The sequence below is a fragment of the Clinocottus analis genome, unplaced genomic scaffold (assembly GCF_023055335.1).
Source record: "Clinocottus analis isolate CAN_PGR_092001 unplaced genomic scaffold, fCliAna1.0.p SCAF_1, whole genome shotgun sequence".
Taxonomy (NCBI): domain Eukaryota; kingdom Metazoa; phylum Chordata; class Actinopteri; order Perciformes; family Cottidae; genus Clinocottus; species Clinocottus analis.
The window spans coordinates 10,398,854-10,417,107 of NW_027175820.1; the positions used below are offsets into that span (position 1 = coordinate 10,398,854).

Below are 18,254 nucleotides of genomic sequence, written 5' to 3' on the forward strand. Positions count from 1 at the left end.
CCTTGAACACACACCGACAGACAGACAAATGCACACACATGCACATGTATGCAAGACTTGGCAGATATCATAAAAAATAAGTAGACATGAAAAAAAAATGTAAATACTCTCTGATGTAAATAAGCAAATACTGGATTTATTTCCTATTGGGTTAGCACACTAGATAAATCACCTCAGCAATAAAGATGCTTGAATAAGTCACACATGGCTGAAAAGGGAGGGCACAATTTTTGCCCCTTTTCATATAGTGAGACAAGATAATCTATAATTAATTATTGAGTAGAAATGGAAGTAAAACTAACTTTTAAATTATTTGCTTCAGCCAGAGAAATATATCTAATTATAATGCAAAGTAGCAGGCGGTTGGGAGGACTGAACGGCATCCGGCATGTTTAAAAATGGGGCCCTGTTGCTTAAACGTTTGTCTACTTTGTGTATACAGAGTAAGAAAGTGGGAAAAAATGTGTTTATTTAATCGCTCAAATGGCTCATTTTATAGCAAATACATTCTAAAATGATGTAGTGAAGGAGATAGTGTCCAGTGTTAAATGGCTAAATGGCTGCCAGCAGGTGGGTCTGTATTGTGGCTCTGTGGGTCTGTGTTGTTGCGCTGCAAGGTGTGGGACCTAAATAGTCATACTACTGAACTCCGATTGGTCTCAGCAGACTCACGATAAGGCTTCAAAGGCAATGATGAGGATAAGGCTTCAAAGCTGAAGTTAGGAGGTCCTAAGGCGTCCACTTCAACATAGTAGATTGAGTGAAGATTTTATGCAATAATAAAAAATAAGAGGATGTAACCCATCTCACTCACAGTCTAACCGCATATACACACTAATCTTCTTTGTCACAGCTCAGACACTTTTTTCTAGAAGGGGGTAAATAACCTATTGGGTCATTTAATACTCATTTATTTTAAAAGAAAAAAAACACAAGAAAGTAATGTTTCATTAACCAAATACTAACATACATGTTTCCAGTTAGCAAAGTAACAACCGCCGCCGGGTCATGAAGGAAATGGCGCTGGAGAGTCTTATGTCTTTTTGTTGAACCATAATGAACCGTTCCAACAGCAAACCGCGGCTTCAAAAATAGCCACAAGCTTCTGCGCCATAAATTATATTTTACTTTCATGAATCTCCATTAAATCATCACGTTTTGATTGCCTTCTGAGTAGCATGCCAACAAAGGACTGACCAGGGGCACATATAGGCCGCATGGCTCTCACTCGCTGCAGAGTTTTCTGGCTAGTATTCGACAGTAGAAAGGGTTTTCCAATGATGCATTTATTCATCAGTTTTGATTATTTCAAATCATAGGATAGCAAGTAATTACTGTTGCGTTTATTTCCACACTGCAATTACACATTCAGACTGCATCCACCGTCAGTGTAAAGGAGCCTGTACACAGTGTCGCGACCGCATGACGGTTTTACAAGCTCCCACACCTCTCAGATGTAGGTTTGCACAGGTTTGACCCGCCATTTCTGGCTTTGACGCAGCAGCTGGACCTGATGGCGGTCACTTCAGACAATGCTGAAGAGTAAAATGACCCACCCAAAAACTGTGCTCCTTCTCATGCTTCTTTGAAGACTTAAAAGTAGGAAAAGAAATGAGCGTGTTACTACAAATGTGAAATATATAATTAAGAGGATCAATATATTTCAACAACTATAACACTGCCACAAATCTTTGACCCACTTTGTTCATATCTGGACATTTAACGATATTAAACAACAAAGTAGGAAATAACTGTATAACCAACCAATATTGGTAAGTTGTCTTTACCATATTCAATCTATAATTTTACTGATGCATTAACAATTTTATTTTTAATAAACCAAAATTCATTATTTCTGTGGATTTTGAATCATTGTTTTATTTGATGCATTCGCCTGCATTTGGCCTCCGTGCCCTCAAAAACACCAAAGGCCAAGTAGCTATGGCCCTAAAATGACCCAAGAAATCTCAGGCTTGGTGACAAGACATGAGAGCAAAATACATAAATCCAATATACAAATAAAAAAAACTGAATTCTTTACATTGTATACAGAGGTACGACAAAGAAAATCTCATAAATGCTAGCCCTAAAACAGCCCCATGGCTTAAGTAAAGAGCTGATTGGAGATGGTCAATCATTGAAAGACACATACAATAGTATAACTACTTCATTGTCTTCTACATAGGAGATTTAAAATGCTGAATATGCTTTTATTTTATTTTATTCCCCTTAACTACCAACATATGTTTCAGGGAAACGTGAACGCTACGGAATAATTTAGGGCAGCTGTGGGAATAGAGGAGGTTCAATGCCCATGGAGGGTCTGATGCCAGACAGTGTGATTCACTCCCAAAAGGATTCATTAGTCTACCTGGCCAAAGGGCAAACTGCATATGGGCCATGCCATCTGGTGCATCCCTTGACCACTCTTGCCAGCATTTTAAGTAAGAACATCCTCGCCAGAGCTTTGAGCAAAACAAGCCAGCAGATCATGAAGTTAAGAGAAAAATGTTTTATTCACCCATGCTGAAAATTCATGAAAAGGTGAAGTGATGCAGTAAATTAAATTAATTTCTGCAGAGGGTGGCAGCATCTATTGTACTCTGAGCTGGTGAGTTTTATTCCAAGCGTGTTTCCTTGAAAAGCCTTTACTGTAAAGAGCATGAAAAAAGAGCAACACAGTTTATGCAGTAGGCCAAATGCCAGTAACCCACGTTTTGATTGGAATTTAGATTATTTTAATTTGCTTCAGGATATTTTTGACTGCTGCATGTTAGTGGGTTTTTCACAATAGAGCAGAACCAAGCTCAATAACAGGGGAGCACCGTCTCGAACGAATCACATTTATGATCATTGATCTCGCAGCAGATTCCAGCTCCAGTCTTTTACTGAACTGCCTCTAGAATATTGCCCCCTCTCTGCTCTTATAGCCCGGCTGCCACAGAGACCCATAGACTCCAAATAAGGGTAGAGGCCTTTAGAAGTCCATACTCTTGACATTTCAATTCATTCAATTGAGTTTACTTGAGCCAGGTCTCCTATGATATCCACGATTCAATTTAGTTATAATTCAATTTCCAAGTTTTTTGCATTGATGTTCAAAATCTATCACTTGCTTTACTATACAGATGTATAACCAGATGTACACGGCTATCCGATGCAAATGCACGACATAATTCCCCACAGTCAAACACTGAAAGAAATTCAAGTGACTTCTTTCAACACAATCAAAATGCAATTTTAGTATATTTTTTGGACAATTTGGATATTTGTTTCCAGAATGAGGAGACAAATGTTGGTGACTGCAGGCCATCAGTAGAGACCGTAAGCACCGGGGGTATTTGGGTTTATTCTGGTTTAATCCGTCCCCACTTTTTAAACAACCTGATTTGTCAGGTATTTAATTAAATGGATTAGCAGACATTCCTGTCTGGTTATATATTTTATCCATTCGCAGTCACTGAATTTATTTTTGCACAAAAAAAGTAATACAATATTGTGAAATATATTAATAATCCTTGAAATAGGATTTCATTCTTACCATCTACCTACTATATTATCATATTTGTATATAAGTAAATTCCTTTTGTTTTTGTGTTTAAACTGCATCCCGCCCACCACTTACAATATCTTGCCAACTAAAGGAATCAAGTTTAAGATAACATAAGATTACCGTTAACAACACATGGAAATACCCACATACATACACATAAATAAACAGTCAGTTCCAATTTTACCACATTCCTTGATCTTATTATCACACTAAATAAAAAAATCTAATTTCATCATTCTTATTGTCTCGAAAGGCATGTTAGAGGAGCTTTGTGGGGTTTAATAGATCGTGTTGTGTGTTAAAGCATTAGCACTATCTGTAAACTAGGTAATATAATCAAATAACATTAACACAAAATGTATGGTAAAAAAAAAAACAACCTCAGGTTAAAAACCACTGTATTATCTGACCAGGAGAGGGGAAGCAAAGTCTAGAATGTCTCTCAATGTCCCTGAAAGTCTACTTTCTTTGGACTCAATGTTTCAGCCAAGTTCATCACACAGGACAGTAAAGACTAAAAGGCTGGCTGAGCTTCAGCTCCCAGTGAAAGGTTGACACCACTATCTTTGAGATCTATTGACTCAAGTACAGCTCAGGCCACACACACATTTGGCTCCTTTCTTTATTTGAGCTGTGGCACATTAAAAGGACCCTTTATTCAGCTGACACGACCTAGATTAGAGGGCAAAAGGGAGCAAGATCACACAAATAGAATTCAAGGTTGTTGAATGATGGAGGACTGTATACATACACTATACTGTTCTACATAAAGGAAAAAGACTCCAGATGCAGGAATTAAAACATTAGTATGATCATTACATTGGGATGCTGAGCAAAATCCAATCTGCTTTTCTCAGGGCTCAAGTGATGCTTTTCATACTCATGCCAAATGATATGTTCTGTTTAAAGGTCAACTTTTTACATCTGTATAATGAAAGATTATTGCCTTCCATTACTTTCTGGAAGTATATGTTGCATTTAAAATTCAAAGCAAAAGTAGGCTACCAACTGTCAGATGATTCTCTGGGTCATTTGTTTTTTACTGCCTATGATTAACTGCATGATTTCACTACTTGCAATCTATTCTATTAAAAATGCATTTGAGAAATGAAAAAAATACTGAACATTAAGACAGTGATTCAGAAAAAAAACTGGACGAAAAAAAAGGTCACAATATGGCACTTTGAGGGACTATATATTGTGTTGTTCTTTTTTTCCATTAACATACAAAAAAAAAGTTACCAGGAAGATATGAGCAAGCTTTAAAAAACAAGGTTAAAGAGGAAGCAATTGAATGTATTCATTAGAGTTCATATTTGTTAGTTCCAGCCTCACTAATGTGAAGATTATGTTGTTTTTCGTTCATGTGGGATTGTAGATTGAATATTGTTGGGTGTTGGACTTTTGGTTGAATGAAACACACAATTTGAATATTTCACCATGGGCTCTGGGGAATTATAACGGGCCTTTTGCATCTACTTTCTGCCAATAAATGACAAAAAAGACGACAAGAGAAAAGCATTAATTCGCTAGACGATTTGTTGTTTTCAGAATTAAGCCACTATCAATCCGTGTGTGTAATATTCATTAAAATATCCCAAACAGCGGGCCTTCTGTAGCCTGTTAAATCTAGGATATGATTAATTAGTATTATTAATTATCTGATTTATAATAATCACTTGGTAAGACACAATAACACATAAACCTATAAGAACTTTTACAAATTAGATTGCACATGCTGATTGCACACGTTGTCTTAGGTGTTATTACTTCTCAACAGAAATCACAAAATGTGAGATAAACTCAATTGCTCTTAAATCACATCTGTCTGCATGTTGAAGTGTGAAAAAAAATTGCATCAAGCTCGATTGATCTCACCGCTGCTCTGCCATCTGGATCTCTTCTTCATCAACCAAATCACCCACTTTCAACTATTTCCACTGGGGCTTGGGACCCAAATTGAATATGTCCAAACAAGATGACACGGATAATTCCCACAATCGTCCCGGCCATATGTTACCATACTTGAAAGCAACTAAAATATTTTCTAACTTTGAAATAACTTCCAGAATTGAAGTTGCCAATCACGTGCCAATCTGATGTCAGAGCTCCTTTTAGTTTGATGAGCAGCCTGTGTGCTTGATAGAGAACAGCAGCATACTGGAGGTGTATATAAACCCACGCTGCATGGACAAGAACATGTGCACACTCTTTTATTTATTACTATATTATTACCACCAATAGTTTCCAATCATGTAAACTGGCAGCATGGCAGGTAGATAATACGAAGATTAATTGTCTTTAATGAAAGAAGTATTTTACTGTGTCCTTAAATATTCTTACACCAAGTGCACAATTGTTTTGCTTTGTTTGGATTGAAATCCCAGAGGGCAAAACATAGTTGTTATTTCAATTTTTGTCTGTATTTTCCTCCCAAAATCTTTTTTTTTTGCTGAATTTCCCCAAAGATGACAAGTGCTGGAGGCATTTCATTTTGCAAATTGACAGAAATGCACCAAGCAGGTTCTGTACTGAAAAAACAGTTGGGCTAAATGAGAAGGTATTAGCAAGGAAATATGAAAAAGCAATATCTCAAATGGTAGGCAAATGACCATGAACCTCAAACCATGTTTCAAAGATGGGTCTAAAGAAAAACGTAGAAATCTCAAGGATACCATGTGATTGACATGCAAGTAGGGAATACTATTTTAATAATACATAGCTGGAGGCTAGTGGCATGGACATCAACATTGCAGGGAATTCAGCAGAATCACTGTATGTGAGCTATAAGTAAGGCAAGTCTTCTTCATGCTGGACAGCAGAGATGGAAAAGATCAAAATGTTTGCCACTTACAAGCATTTATGTCATTGATGACGCACAATTGTTGTTTGATTGTCGTGTGAGGGTTACAAATGCTGTGCATTGACAGCATAACACTATGGGTGCATTTCGAGTCTCTAAATTGTCGTTTCCTCGCTCCTCGACTGAACCGGAAGTGGTTCTGCGCCGCCATATTGAAGGCCGTCCCAAAGCTCTTATTCAGCTTGGAGGAGCGAGGAGCGAGGAGGGAAATCGGAGGAGTCATGATCGAGGAGCCCCGAGAGCAGACTTCCAGGAAGTGTTTTAACGCTGGACACGCCCCCTCACTGTTCCTCTGTTATCTGATTGGACGCTGCAGCAGCGCGGACTGATCGCTGGAGTTTCATACCAGAATACGAGAGTGAAGACGATCACCAAATAAACGTTATATATTTTAGTGTTTTCCTATTCACCATCTGGTTAAAATATGTGTTTATTCACTGTAGGTCTAAGCAACAAAACAACCACAAACTATTTTCTTCAAAGATTTGATCTGTTGTTTCTCTAAATAACTTTTATTATGTATGTAATTAAAATCAGAGCGCTGGAGAGAGGAAACACGTTTTACAACATGTATGGTTATTTTATAATGTCACGATTAGAATTTCAAAACATATCGACGTAAATAATGAATAAATAAGACTCAACTCTGCCTCAACTCCGCTGACTGACAGCTGATCAGCTGTGATCAGCTGTCAGTCGGCTGCAGTCATCAGAAACCGACGTCGCTTCACGTGACACTTCAATGGAAAGGACGTCTCATGTCTGTTAAAACATGTTTCCTCGTGTCTTCTCTCCTCGTTGGTTTCCTTGCGTCTCTCCGTGCATCCATGGTGGGCGGGACTAAGACGCAAGGAAGGGACGCAAGTGAGGGAAACGGGGATGCCATTTAGAGATTTGAGATGCAGCCTATATACATTCAATTTAGGGATAATTACCGAGAACAACAAACTTTGGCTAATGCGAGGCATCATGTTTGTCAGGGATTTCAGATAAGGTTAGAATTTCGACTTAGATGTTGACATGAACACTGTTTACATTCAGAAACTAATATTATGGTAACTGACAATAATGCAACATTTAAGTTTAAGTTTTAAGTCAAACACCAACATTGACACCATCAATGTTCTTATTAATCACTTTCTGATTGTGAACACTGCTTTTTAAACACATCAAATATACCCTGAAAGCAATAGTTCAGGACTAAATCGCATCCCAAACAATCAGTGTCAAGTTTTCCATACTCTTTGAAATCTGATCTGCTGCTCTTATTTCCTCTAGTTTACTGGTTGGAGCATTCACATTATAAACGTTTAATCTGACGCCTTCATTTTCATAACATTTCTTATGCATTAATACTTTTGTGAGCATTTATGCAGATACCATAATGCGTGCTTCAAGGTTGGCAAATGTGTTGTATGTCGAAGGTAAGCCATTGTAATCACGCTCCAGTCATGCATGAATCCTTTCAAAGCAGACCTTCAGTATACTGTATAGCTTCATGGTTTTGTCATGGATAGTGCCTGCGACATATTTTACATACCGATGTTACACCATTGTATGTGTAACCCTGTATGTGGATATATGAATATAATGGTGTATTTCAAAAGGAGAGGGGAGGGGGGGGGGGGGGCATTTTTTATATTGAGAATAATCAACCAGCTTTACTGAAGCATATAAAGTTCAATTCATGTTTTTTTCATTGTCCTGACAATTATTTTACATTTTCCTGAAGTTTTTAGTTTTAGTTTAGTTTTTTTTAAACACAATTAAAGTATAATTTCAGCAAGTATTAGAATCATACACATAACAAACGCAAATAGATCTCTGAATTCATATTAAATCAAATTAAACAATGGAATCACCTGAAATTGCCAACCCTGATCTTGCTTCAACGGTCATCATTCAAAAAATAGTTAAACCAATTCAACATGATGTAATGCTTTTTCTGAAAGACATATATGTAAGACATGATACTTAACAAAGGCGCTTAGAGCCGTACTCATTATTGTACCAGTGAAAGAACTGGAGACTACAAATACCAAGACACGGGAAATTAATATCAATCAACAGACTAAAGATTGCGAGTAACGTTATGAAGTCAGGAGTAACGTTATATCTGTGAGCGTAGTGCAACGTGTGTACAGTTTAGCCTAAAATTTGTGATTAAATACTTGAACACCTGAACACCCAAGCCAAACCCCCAAGTCCTGCAGGTTCTTGTGAAAGGTGAAAGTGAGACTATGCAATCACTCCAAATCAGGCCAACTTAATGTGGACTGACCTTTAAGGGGGACCAGCTATTCTCCTTTCAGTCACAGCCTAGCTTTAAGCATTACCAGATTAATTGCCAGCCATATAAATTGAAGAACATTACCAGTATAATGCATTTACTCAATTACATGGTTTAGCCTGCTTCAAGCTACTGAAATCAAAGCAGTTCTGCTATTGTCAGGAACATGTTGGAGTTTTGTTTACTACTAAGTAGAACCAATTCCCTGGGACTCACGAGTCATGTCAGGGCAACTGTGCAGACATGTACTTGATCAATCAAATTATTGATGATAATGAATCATTAATCTCCCTACAATAAACAGTTCAAGAATATAGCTCACTCTTGTCTTCAAGATGTTTGATCCTATTGTACGGGTGCATTTCTGTTCATCACATGTAATATGTGAGGCTCGGACTGAAGTGGGGAGACATATGGTGAAGTCAAAGCCCTCCGCTTGTGCTTTGGATTCATCATGCTAACTGGTGCATGACTCAGTCCTAAACACAACAGCTGGTGGTCTGAAGAGCCTGAGGTAGAGCCTCAGGGTGCGAGATGACCAGCCCACTCATTTACCGGCAGCTTACTCAGGGGACAGTAATCAGCAGGGTTCTGGGAGCGAGAGACCATGGCTGGCTTCCTTTCAGATTCTTGTATCCTCCAGGAGCAAAAGAACAAGGACTTGCCAAGAAGCATCACAATGGCAGATGTTTCATTTGACACAATGAAAGATTTGAGGGCCCATGAATATGTAAACACTGGACACAGGCTCATTAACCCAAGCATATCAATAACCCCTTTCCAAAATGCTTGGACGCCTTTTCCCAATAGGCCTTCAATTAAGTAAATTGAAAGTATGAAGGCTGGAGATATTCTTTCTCAAGCCTCATCAGTATTCTCAGTTCTTCAAACTGGTCCTCTCCTGCCACTGAGGTTACATGAGCTTGTCACATTTGTCACGACGGCGAGGCTCCCTGGAGATGCACTATGTGGCCCCATTCAAGTCAGTGGTGTGAGCCTGGATATCTTTTACTGCAAGACTGCTCGATGCTCTCATCAGCTCCAAAGATGGGTGATTTAAATGAGCCGTTAGTTCGCCCCTGCTGTTCTTCTTGAGTTCCAGATGAATTCTAATGTGTTCTGAAGAACTTTGCTAGTCCTACTTCTAATAGGCTTCATTACAAGCCAATTTGATGAAAATAATACAATATGCGTCCAGTTATGCGAGCTATTAAAAAGCATAGTTGAAAAAAAAAATGTTTAAAAGTATTTTAACTACTTTTAGTATGTCAATTGCAAAACCTCTTTTGCTGTCTTCTCTCTCATGGTGTACATTTTAGATTTTTTTGTTGTTGCAGGAATCAATCATCATAAAAAAAAACTATGAACCATTTCTCTCACAGATCACCGAGTAAAAAAAGCAACACAGTGCATGAACCATGGTAATAAGGAAATGAGGCAACACAGGTTGAAGGAACAAAGGGCAGACCTCAGACACATGCGAGTGTCGTTATATCCCCCAGGGCATATCACTGCAAAGCCTATTATTTAACGTTATAATTAGAGCCGGGAAATGTGTCCCGGGGTTAAGATCAGCCCTCGACATTTTTGCTTTAAGATAAAAATAATAATGATCTCCAATTAGTCTCTCCACCTCAAAGCCACGAACAAGATCACACTTAACCAGGTCATGAACTCTTGTAATCGGTATAAATTTACTAATTTATAACTTAAACAACATGCTCTCCTTGCATATCTTGTCCTGACTAACAAATACTGCTGTTTGAAAACACAATCTATTACAAATCTGTTGCAAGCTTGGCACTGTGGCTGCTATTGTCTTGTTACTCAGGGAGCTAGTATCATCTATTCACTTGAGAGATGCAGTCATGCAGTTGGAACTCTCTTGTTACGCCCACTGCAACACTGCTGTCATATATTCATTGAACTTGAATGCCAGTTTACTGATTACACCATTTAGGTAAACACTGTACCATGCTGCCACAGAACATTAAGTTTAAATGTTGTTCCTGTTCTACCCTTTGGAAATGTGCATATGACTTATAAAGTATATGCTCATTTATAAGAAATGAGAGAAGCAGGAGTAACATACGACTTCACATATGCAGCTTACTGAGTGTGCAGAGCCCTTGTTTACTATATCACTGAATCTCCTGAACTGAACCCTCACTGAGCCTCGACTATTGCAGAATAAAATATAAGACAAAAGCAGCCCCCGCACAGCATCAGAGCCAAGCATGTCTCAATCTCACTGAGTACATTACACATTCTTCCAGTTATGAAATAGTCTGGTTAGGCCACACTGTGCACATATGCAACGGTCCAATTTGTATTTTTAACATTATATACATATATAATAATAATAATAATAATAATAATAATAATAATAATAAATCATCAACACTAGCTTCAGCAAATACTTTTAAATACATCCAAATCTAGAGCACCACCGCATACAGTATGTAACTAGGGTTCTATGAATCCTGAGTGTCGTAAGTAGATTTCTAGAAGGAAACAGAACTCTTGTCTCAGCCATAAATTGCTTTCAGTATTCAGGTAAGGTGTCCAGATAATAAAGACTGTGCCACTGCTTTATACTTTGGGTCATGGAGTACAAGACAATGTCAAAGAATTGTCTTTGCTCTAGAACAACATTAATTGTTTTTTTTTCTGGAAAAGGAAAAGAACTGTCGCTCGAGTGAAACTGCAGACCAGTGAATTGATGCCACTTAGAGGTAGAGACTGTGAAGACCACGCCTGGCATAACTTATTTGTCAATGCCATAACGCCCCATTTTTGGCCACAAACCTTTAAAATTTGCCACATTTTTGCATTGTATAGTTTAATGACAAGACTCAACCACCCAACAAATCAGCCACTAAAAGTGAATTTGCAAATGAAGGTTGTTGTTTTTGATGATTCATGTTTCAAGTAGGAGTGAATGGGCCTGCAGCTTGAAGCCACATGCATGCTACAGTATTGATAGAATATTAGCAGCCTTATTCTTTATACTCTTAAAAGACACACAACTTATTTGAAGGTTGACTTTTTTTATTATTCCAACTGGTAAAATAGAGTAAAGTGTGTTGCTGTATCCAATATTCAATTTTCTGCATCAACAACTCCGAGACAAAAGTAAACTATATTTAGAGTCCTCAATGATGTTCACAGGCCTTAAAGTTAGCTATTGAAACACAGCTGGCATTCTTTGTACCAAAGAATATCTGCATGTTGGAGCATCTGCTCTATTGATTTTGCAACATCAAAAGCCCCCCGCAATGGAGACCTTTCAGGTCCAGACACTCTCTATGTTTTTTTTTCTCCACAACAACGGTGTCATTGTCAAGTTTTAACGCCAATTCCACCACTGTTGTTGGAATCTGTTGACAGCGTCTGATGTTTCCATGACAATTTTGGCGCGTCATGTTTATCTGTGCTTAATGCTTGTTTACTTTCATGTCTCTGGGGGGCAGCTTATTTAGCAAATTTCCTCAGCCATGTGTACTTGCCTGTGTCTGAAAAACAAAAACAAAAAGTCCCCAGGGTGAACTGTATTTGCATCCTTGACACCTCGATATGACATACCCGTGCGGGTTTTCCCAAAAGCACTGTGTGGCGCTCATCTCTCTGAGCCTTATCAGTGGTGTCAAGCTTGGGACTTCTATATTCAGAATACCCTCCAGAGGCAAAGCGTCTCTGTGGGTGAAAAGAAAGACCATAAGAAGAAACAACAGAATTCTTGGTTCTCCAATACGCACGCTATATTAGATGATGGTGGGAAAACCACAAACACCCTCTTAGAGAGTGATTAGTGTTGTCTGTGTAGTGAACAGTATGTTTTATATGGCTTTAGGTCAATCCTAAGACTCTCCCCTACACAGACATTAATAGGGAGGCCACCATGTAATCATTCCTGCACCACACTCACCCACTGACAGACAAATCCTCAGGGAAACGCTTTCCCAGTGGAGGAATACTACATGTGACTTTCTCTTCTGTTACCTCCTAAGGCAGTTTTTCTTTCACCAATTTATATACGAGAGAAGCAAAGTTGAACGCTTCTTCTCTTTTCGTAGAAACAAGTATGAAAGGCAGCACATAGCAATACTTCTGTTCAACACAAACAGCGAGTCAGATCACTAATCCCTCAAATTCACATGGATTACACCCTACCTGACTCCCTCCTTGTATCCCACAGAGTTACCTCTCGAATCATGAGTTCAACACATGGCCAGTCAAGGATGCTCTCCATGTCTGTATGCTCTCTTTTGCCCAGTTGATTTTGATTTTTTTTTCATACTTATTTTCTGTGATCTTTCTTCTAATCCCTAGAAACATACAATCACATCCACCCATAGACTTTTTGCTGTTATTTTCTAGTTCCTCTCAAGGCTTGAGTGTCGAGATCCTTAATCCCACCCTCCATTACTGATTTAGGCCAGCGGTTGATTGAAAACTGGGGGGGTGAGCTATAGCAGTCTCCTACACTAGCCAGAGGCTTTTTTTTTCAGAAAACACCATAAATGGTGCTGAGGAAGGCTGCCAGGACACTCACAGACCATATGCATTCCATGCATCCATGCATGCCTGCATACAGGTGACATGTTCTTTAGGTGACGACAACCGTCAAATATTCTCAATCGCCAGATCCAACAAAAGGTGCAAAAGCATAGCGGGATGACTTGCATTAAAAACTCATTTGGATGTTCAATGCATACAATCTGTCTTGCTCAATGAAAAACAAAACACTTTTGTCATTTTCTACCACAATAGAGGTGCAAGGCTAAAGAGAGATCGGGAAAGTGAGGCTAAACTGCTACGCACACACATACACACCAACACACACACACCAACACACAGCCTAATCTCCCTCACATCTCATTAACTGTTTTCTCTGAAGATGTATACAGGCTGGCAAGAGACTTATTTCCAATTTGGCAGAGCCGAGAGCATCTTAATGGGCTTTGGAAAAAATGCCCTACAGAATTTTTATATGGATATTTGCTAGGCAAGGGCTTTTAGAGTGGTATTCCCTCACTTTCACTAAAGGTCTCATGTCATGCCATCATTTTGTGATTAGGCATCCGGCAGTGAACACATTTAAAATTACTCCCAAAATAATTGCCCGTACCTGCCTGCTCTGTAGAATAAATTAGAAATAGTTCAGTGCAAAAAATTCTCTCATTTAAAAATTCTCAGCAAAATATAGAAACAGATCGTTTGTAATTTCTGTACAGCTTATTGCTAAAAAGCTTCAAACTAGATTCCTGCAATGGAATCTAAAAGAGAATTTAGCAATAACAAACTGTACTTTCAGCTTTAATTATTAATAAATTGTGTCATCTTCTTGAATCATTTGCGATTTCAACCATGAATCTAAAGCCCTCAAACTTCTATCTGTGGAACAACAAGGGCTTAAACCTGCTTTAAAAATACAGGTGATGACAAGATTTTGTTATTTTGAAGTCCTGAAAACGTGCGTCTGAGACAGCCTCTTAAGAAACGCAAATTCCAACGTTAATCAGTTTTGTAAGATGGTTTATTTTAAGAGATAAAGTAACGTTTGTGTCGAAAGAGCTCAAATGTTGACAACATTAACTGTGCCATGTACAGAAGAAGGTTCACGAGGGTCCTTCATTTAAGTACAAAGAGCAAAGATTTTGGATATCTGGATCGTATTTAGGGGAATTTGGAGAGTGCATGCATCAGACTACCTGCAAAGCACAGATCACAGTGATAAGCAGTGAGAGTTTCAGCTTTAGGAATCCACAAGAGGAAGAATTATGCTGAATTGTGTTCCAGATAATAACTGCTCTGTTAACGGGAGACCCAATCATAGTCTTAAGAGTCACAACCCATGAACTCCAAAGGTAATTGTTATTCTTGAGAAAAGAAATATAGGAGTTGGGCACTGCATTTATAGGAACCGCGGCACATCAAGTGAATTTGTTTCAAAGCTGAAGCAAAGAGCAGAGTCTACCCATGAGAAACCCAACCGCTGTGTGGAAGTAGATGTTGATATTAACGACAAAGCCTCGGAGCAAGAGCTCCCTGGCAGAGCCCGACTGGAGCATATCGGGAGCCGTTGTGTTGATGAACAAAGGGCTGACAATCAAGCAGCATTGTGTGCATGACACTATAACTAACGGCTGACACATGCACACAGGGGTGATCTTCACAGGCAGGCTGTATTGTTGGCTGACTGCTGTGTAAAACACCAGGCAGGCGAACGTACACTGACAACATGGACACGAGAGAGGAGGAATCATAAGCTTGACCTAGTGGAGTTGAATGAAGCCGTCCAACCGCCAGTTATAGGCATTTTTCAGCAGAGTGCTGGCATTCTTCTGAGACACATCTAACGTGATAAAAAAACAGTCTAAAGCCAGTAGCATTTTTCTAACTGGCCTCTACCTCCCATCACTCCTGTACTGAAAGCCATCCGAGGCTTTCAACAGACTTGAGGCATGAGAAATAACTCTTTAATCAAGTGCATCGTATGGTTGACCTCTAACCTTGTATCTGCATCGGTGTCAAACTGTCATTTTAATGCCAGAATACAACTATGTATTATGTGTATTTGTCGCGCCCAGCTGCAAGTATGACAGACGCATTACAGTGCTGAATATGCATTATCCCTCTTGAAAACCACATCTGACGGTCTCGGAGGAAGCTGGAGCTGCACCGAGGGGTTCTTCTTTCTGTCCTCCATTTGTAAATGTGAGGGGTTATTACTCCCACAGCCACTGAACAACTTCCGTGGGGTTAAATTAACTGAAATACCACTTGCCAGCTTGCTGTAAAATCCGTTGTTCCAAGGATTGCAAAGTTTTAGCCCACTTTCCACATCGACATCATTTTGCATTGAGGGTTTTTTCATGGAGTGGAGAATTACTTTAGGAGCTCAAACAATCCAAATAATAAATAAAACATGATTTACAGTCTGTAATAAATGTATGGCTGGAGCACACTGAGCTCCAGCACTCCCTTCCCTCTCCAAGTCTCGAGGTACGATGGGGTATTTAACAATTGTTTCGATTATCATCAGGAGTTCATCCCGCGCACACAGATATTTTCAGCAAAAGTGATATTCATGTGTTCATGGAGCTACCATACAGAATGGTGATTGACGTCATTGTGTGATTGGTGGCGACTGAACGACAATCAGACACTATCGGAGCCCTGTTTCCCCAGTAGCAATAGTTTGTAGACTGTCGGCGGTGATTAATCAGTTAACCACTTTACAGATTTAGATAAAAAGAGAGAGAGAGAGAAAGAGCTATCGTCCTGATGCCATCCTTGAAACATCAATTTGGGGTTTCTAATCTGATAGTTTACCAGGTTCTTTATGTTCTGGATAGGTTTTATGACTCTGACTTGAGCCCACGGGAGTAATTCAAGCCCTGCTGTAAAATTTAAATAATGGATGGCCTTTAGAATTAGATAGTAGCTGTTTAAATGGGCTCATTCAGACAAAAATGCAAAAAATAAATAAATAAATAAATCCCACCAACAAAAACATGTAAATAAAAACAGGTCTACTTTTTATCTTTAGAATTGTCCACATTGATTTCATTTGAGTTGTTTGAGATTCATGATGAACTCAAATTAAAAGTGGATTGCATTTTAACATGCAAAATCTAAGACCAAACACATCTGTGTTCGTCACCTCTTAAATAACAAAACTCAGCCAGTGGCTGTCAAAAATAATTAGCCTATGCAAATGGGGGGCTTACAACCTGAGGTAGCCACTTCTCCAGAAGTATTAAACCTGTGTGTTTAGCATCGAGAGGCACAGTAGCATGACATGGCAAATGATGGAGGGATGAGCGCTAAGGCTGCACATGCAGCTTTCCACGCGTTTGTATTAGCATAGCTAATTAGGCATAATTGAGTGCTTTCTACTATCCCATCTCCTGAGGCTTATATCTTATGTCTGTTGTATTTATGCAAAGGTTATTTGGAGACACCGAAATCAAATTACACACAGTGCACAGGCTGTAGATGAATTGCAATTAGGATTTGATCACAGCCCCCAAACCATCGTGATCTATACCGTGGCCACAGACCTCCGTCATTGACTTTGATTTGCTGAGGTACCAAGTAGAGGACAAATGTTACATGACAGACAAGAATTTAAAAACACTTGACATAATCTAATTACAGTATGTCAACGTACTTCCAAATCATTTATTAAACATGATCTGACACAATCAAATTACTGTTATCTACAAGAACTTTTAAACTCAACAAAAACAGCTGATTCTGTCTCAGGATACATCAAAAAAAAAATCTAATGGTATTATGGATGTATACATATAGACATGGTTTTTTATTACTTGAGAATTCGTGCAATGCTAGAATATAGTTGGGACTAGTTCATCCACTGTATAAAGCTGTGTTCAATCACAAACCCTTACAAAGAGGAAAAGGGGGTAGAATGAATAACCACTACGTATGACTATCTTGCAGAGCTTTGTCATATCATAAACATGTAATTTAATAATAGTATCAAAGCAGCAGCATTGTTTCAGTACTTTTACTTTTCTGATGTAAGTGTTTAATCCTTGCGTAATATCATGCAACAAAAAAAAAAGAAGAAAAGAAATGGATATTAATTATTTCAACCACCTTGTGTGTGGTGTTTCTTTCGGTGGTCTCTTAAATGTCTCCCTCTGAGTTGATGCTGATTATTTGTTGCTACCGGAGCAGAATAAATGTGGGAACAATGTTTTCCTTTTATGCTTTTACATATTGCACTACTGATCAGGCTGTAGGCTGTTATTCTGCATTCTATAAACTGATTATTTGGGACATTTTGAAACACGTCTGACGAGTCTATAAGGGCACGCTCTTTAAAACGTGCCACATGGACTTCTAACTCAGATGAAAACTATGATTCGCAAGGCAAGAAGCAGTCAGACACAGACAGACTAACACACAAACGTACAACCAGGAACAAAACTATCAAATTCCCATCCAGCCAAAACCCTGTTAAAAGCAATAAGTCAGCTCTATGATCATTACTGCCTGACACTGCCAATTACCAATACGGTATCTCTATTTTGTCTGTACGAGGCAAAAGAGGGATTAACTTCAGGCCTCTCTGCTTCCCGTCTTCCTTCTCATGAAGCTGACTATGTTTACTGGCTAATCTACTTTCCTGCTTTGACCATAAATGTGATTACCACCACACAAGAGATAATAAAACCCCATATCTCTGCTGTACCAAAGCACATGAATTAAAACCTAAGCTGTAGCCTTGAGGAATATCGAAAAGAAGAAGAAGAAGAAGAAAAAAGGAACCCTCAGCAAAAGAGACTATTTCGTGCTGAGTGCATACAGCCCCCTACTGGTAAACTGCACTCATTATTTAGCAAAGTACAACACAACATGCTCCATGATCTTCTGTTGAATGTCAGCAACAGGTATGCAGCTACTTTCAAAACACATCTTCTTGTTTTCCATTGCCGCAAAGTCAATCTTTCCCTGCCTCCACTGAAGCAGCTGTATCTCTAATCTGGTGACTGCAAGTAAATCACAAACTG

The 18,254-nt window shown here is 38.8% G+C and overlaps 1 protein-coding gene across 2 annotated transcripts in view; it reads right to left on the minus strand.

Moving 5' to 3' along the window:
* gpc6a (glypican 6a) overlaps window positions 1-18,254 on the minus strand; it is a 122,830-nt gene that overhangs the window by 103,566 nt on the left and 1,010 nt on the right. The gene's annotated exons all lie outside the window — the stretch shown is intronic.